Genomic DNA, 5482 nt, shown 5'->3' on the forward strand with positions numbered 1-5482 from the left:
TGCATGTATTCAATTATTATCATTTTGAGCGCTCCACCAAGATGTATGTGACATGGAAGAGTAACCCATGAGCCTAACTCTTTGTGCATTTGCAGTCCAAAGCAAATCTTAAACTATGCACAAATTTAGGGGGAGCTCTTGCTTATCACATACTTCTCAAAGCGACAATGTTTTTCACTCTTATTATCATTTGTCGAAGCTTTGATCTATATGTTGTCATCAATTACCAAAAAGGGGGAGATTGAAAGTGCAACTATCCCTAGGTGGTTTTGGTAATTCCTAACAACATATAGCTCATTGAGCTAACATTATTCCAAGATGAATATTTCAGGAAAAGCTCAATGAATGGCATGGCATGGATGAGAAAAGTGGACCCCTCAAAATGCTAAGGATAAAAGGATTGGCTCAAGCTCAAAAGCTCAAGACTCTACATTTTATATTTTAGTGATCCAAGATCACATTGAGTCTATTGGAAAAGCCAATACTATCAAGGAGGGATGAGGTGTTGCTTAATGAGTTTCTTGCTCCATAGTGCTTAGTGATATGCTCCAAAGCCCTCAACTACTTTCTCACATCCACATATGACCTAAACAAAAAGTCAAACTCGGCCCAACCGATTCTTTCTATCCGGCGCCACCGAGTTCAGATGTCATAGCCACTGCCACAAACCCTAGGCAAATCGGTCTCACCGATAGGGATCTCGGTCTCACCGAGATGGGATTGTAATCTCTCCGTTTCCCTTCGTAACATTTCGGTACCACCGAGATGAGCGATCGGTCCCACCGAGATTGCAATGTAAACTCCCTATTTCCTTTTCGTAACATTTTGGTCCCACCAAAATGAGCGAACCGGTCCCACCGAGTTTACCTGACCAACTCTCTGGTTAGCTTATTACCAAAATCGGTCCCACCGAGTTTGTGTAATCGATCTCACCGAGATTATGTTATGCCCTAACCCTAACCATATCGGTCCTACCGAGTTGCATGTCGGTCCCACCAAAAATCCTAATGATCACTAGATTTGCTGAATCAGTCCGACCGAGTTTCTCAATTCGGTCCCACCGAGTTTAGAAAGTTGTGTGTAACGGTTAGATTGTATGTGCAGGCTATATGTACCCCTCCACCTCCTCTTCATTCGTGGAGAGAGCCATTAGAACTAACCTACACTTCCAACTTGCTGTTTCTGAGAGAGAACCACCTACTCATGTGTTGAGGCCAAGATATTCCATTCCTACCATATGAATCTTGATCTCTAGCCATCCCCAAGTTGCTTTCCACTCAAATCTTCTTTCCACCAAATCCAAATCCTGTGAGAGAGAGTTGATTGTTGGGGAGACTATCATTTGAAGCACAAGAGCAAGGAGTTCATCATCAACACACCATTTGTTACTTCTTGGAGAGTGGTGTATCCTAGATTGTCTAGGTGTCACTTGGGAGCCTCCGACAAGATTGTGGAGTTGAACCAAGGAGTTTGTAAGGGCAAGGAGATCGCCTACTTCGTGAAGATCTACCGCTAGTGAGGCAAGTCCTTCGTGGGCGACGGCCATGGTGGGATAGACAAGGTTGCTTCTTTGTGGACCCTTTGTGGGTAGAGCCCTCCATGGACTCACACAACCGTTACCCTTCGTGGGTTGAAGTCTCCATCAGCATGGATGTACGATAGCACCACCTATCGGAACCACGACAAAAATATCCGTGTCTCCAATTGCGTTTGAATCCTCCAAACCCTTCCCTTTACATTCTTGAAAGTTGCATGCTTTACTTTGCGCTGCTCATATACTCTTTGCATGCTTGCTTGAATTGTGTTAAGATTGCTTGACTAGTGCTAAGATAGCAAAAATCTGCCAAAGACTAAAATTGGGAAAAGGATAAGTTTTTATTTGGTCAAGTAGTCTAATCACCCCCCTTTAGACATACTTTCGATCCTACACTAGGTCTTGGGTGGCCCCGTGTCTACCAAAGACATCAACGGCCACGGTCGTGGCAAAACAGTCCCAAACAGGGACAAGGTACCATAAAAACAAAAATGAGCACAAAGGTTATGTCTGCCTACCGGGCCAGGGTATGCATGCCCATAACCTTCCCTCGCGGGAGGCACCGGTGAGAGCCACAACAAAGGACCGAATCAAGACCTTCCCATAAGGTAAATGTGGTCGCACTGAATTAAAACCTGATTCAGTGACACCATGATGTGATCAACATCGTATTCAAGTTGAACTTAATCAAGTTTAGCTTTGACAAAAACTTTTTTATCATCAACATGATATAACCCAAAAAGAATCATGCAACTACTCATCATACAAAGCAAACTACTCATATTCATGGATCAACTTAACAATATATGCATCTTGCAATTCTTAGAACCAAAACTTTTCTGGTTATAACTCATTTTTATTTATCAAGCAATATTGTTGTTAGTTCTTTATTTAAATGAGACTATCATTTAGTAGAATAACTAACATTAATTTCCATAGCAATATGTATAGTGCAAAATCTTAATCTACTTAACCAAACAAGTTCATGCATTCAACCAGTAAATGAAACAAGCATATCAAGCATAATAAAGTAACTAGCAATTAACAAAGCTATTTATCAAATTTTAATTTCAAATAAGAACTTATATTCAAGTAGAAAATCATAGATATTGAAATAACACCATCCAAATGCTGGTGTGGCTTGCCTTAGTGTAGAGGAGGATCACACCCCTCTTGGTTTGCTTCAAGACAAGCTTCTCCTTCTGAAAAAGAATTTAAACGACAAAAATATTTGACAAAACACATTCTAAAAATCACCAGAAATTCTAGGCAGCAAGGAAAAATCCACCTTCTGGTGTGCTGCTAGAGCTTTCTGAAACAAAGATAATGCAAAAAGAATCAAATCATTTGGACTTATGGTTTAGAAATGGTGGCTGGTCAAAGTTCAGTCAAATTTCTAAATAACATATGAATTAAACAGAAATCCTGGGGGGTGACGTCGAAGGCGTAAAACAGAAGTATGCCTCCACTCGTACCGCTTAGGGCGCGAGTGGTGAGACCAACAGAGAGATAGGATTGAAGCGGGGCTCGAGGCGCACCTGCCCGTACCCGTAGCTTTGCTTGGGGTGGACGGAACTGCTCGCAGTTGAGCTCGCAAGCTACGGTGGCGAACGGGTTTCATCAGAGTGGTTGAAGATGACGGTTAGAGGCGGCTCTGAGGGCTCAGTGGTGTCCAGGCAGCACCAGCAGATCCCCAATGCCCCGCCCAAGCAGCTGCTTGAGCTCGAGAGGCACCGGAGAGCGGCGGCTGGACTGCGGGCATCGCCGGAGTCCTCTGGTCGGGGCGATGGACAGGGGCCTGCCCGACCAAGCTTCTGCTCGTCTACATGTTCGTGGAGGTGGTGTGGAGTGGTGCTTGGCTAGAAATCAAGGAGGGGAGCGCTATATATAGCCGGAGCAAGGGGGGAAACATGTCACCGCCGGAGCTCTCTGGACACGCGGCGAACGGCAACGAGAAGCTCCAAGGCGAGGGGCAAAGGCTCAGCATCAATGCAGGAGCTTGCCCACGCTTGCGGACGAGCACAGGAGGCGGTTGGGGAAGAGGACAAGTGCACGCGCGCACTGTGGCATTTTGGCCGTGATGCGCCCATGCTTGCTGGGGCGGCTCTGGCTTCGGCGAAAGCCAGGGAGCGGTCAAGGGTGATGGGTTGGGGCTTCTGGCGTGGTGCAGTAGTCGGCGGCAAGCGCTTGAACAAGCACGCGCGAAACAGAGAGCAAGGCGCCAGCTAGAGCGCGTCGAGATGCTGCCAAGCGTCGTGTCCTCGCGCTGTCACCAAGCTGGCATGGTAAAAACGACGCCCAGGAGCAGCCAAACCTTGTCTATGCGCTCGATCGTGCAGTGTTTAGTCTAGGAGAGGTGATGGTTCATGCCCAGGCCGACCAGACTTGACTCTACTAAGCTGACAAGTTTCTCTCCAGAAACTTGGTTGCCAAGTTTGGCCACCTTCTAGAAGGCCATTAGGGCTGATCTCCTAGGGTTTAGGGTTTCTTAGGAGGGTGTTTAAGCTCAAGAAAGATCAAGGTAAAAGCTCAAGGAAAAATGTACTTGTTGTACAAATTGGAAGTTTGGGCCAGAATAGAAATGATTTTCTACAGCAAAAATATTCCAAAAAGTGGTGCAATATTTGTGCATGGGAAGGTGCGCCAAGGTGCTAAGAATATTTAGGAATTATCTCAGATTTTCCTGAGCAAGAAAAATTGAGGTTGCTTTGGAGCACAAGTTTCTGAAGTGAGTTCTAGAGAGAGAAATGAATATTTTTCTTTTATGAAAAATATTCATTTGATTATTTTGAGGATTGATCAGAGGAATAAAGTAGATAGGCCACTTGGGTGAAAGTCAAGGATATGCCCAAGTGACAAGTCCATTTGAAATGATTCAAACTCCAATTCAAATCAGGGCAAAAACCACGATAAAAACCAAGTCCGGAAAAGAGAGAGAAGGCAAGTCCGGAAAAAGAGAGAAGGCAAAATCCAGGCTATCACAAATCTCCCCCACTTAAGATGAATCTCGTCCTTGAGATTCAGTTGCTTGGGAAATCCATTCTGGGTATGCAGTCCTTAAAAATTCCTCTCTTTCCCTGGTTGCTTCCTCTTCGGTGTGGTGCTCCCACTGAACCTTGTAAAACCTTATTTCTTTGCTGCGGGTGACCCTTTCTGTCTGATCCAATATTCTGATTAGCTTTTCCTCATAAGTCAAATCCTTAGCCAATTCTATCTCTGCCATATCAGTCCTTTTCTCTGGTGGCGAGATACATCTTCTTAGCTATGATATGTGAAACACATTGTGTACTTCTGACAGTTCCGGTGGCAATTCCAACTGATATGCAACTGTTCCGACCCTGGCCACGACGGGGAATGGACCGATATATCTGGGTGCCAACTTTCCGCGGGTCTGAAACCTCTTGACTCCTTTCATAGGGGTGACTCAGAGATATACATGTTCTCCGGGTTCGAAGCTGATCTGACGATGTTTGGCATCATAGTAGCTCTTCTGTCGAGATTTGGCCAATTGCAGTCTGTCACAGATTTCCTTGACTTGCTTATCTACTTCGAGCATTAAATCAGTCCCAAAAATGCGGTTGTCTCCCGTTTGAGACCAGTTTAATGGAGTGCGGCATTTCCGGCCATACAGGGCTTCATAGGGTGACATCTTTAAGCTGGCCTGGAAACTGTTGTTGTAGGAAAACTCGACGTAGGGTAGACAGTCTTCCCACTTGGTTCCTTGGACCAATGTACATGCCCTGAGCATATCTTTGAGTATTTGATTTACTCGTTCAGTTTGTCCATCTGTCTAAGGATGATAGGTCATGCTGTATTTCAAAGCGGTCCTCAAGGCTTGATGTAGTCCGGACCAAAATGCGGAGGTGAAGACAGATCCCCTGTCGGAGGTGATCATCTTGGGTACTCCATGCAGACTGACGATTCTTGACACATACAGCTGTGCGAGTT

Source organism: Triticum aestivum, chromosome 1B (genome assembly GCF_018294505.1).
Source record: "Triticum aestivum cultivar Chinese Spring chromosome 1B, IWGSC CS RefSeq v2.1, whole genome shotgun sequence".
Lineage (NCBI taxonomy): Eukaryota > Viridiplantae > Streptophyta > Magnoliopsida > Poales > Poaceae > Triticum > Triticum aestivum.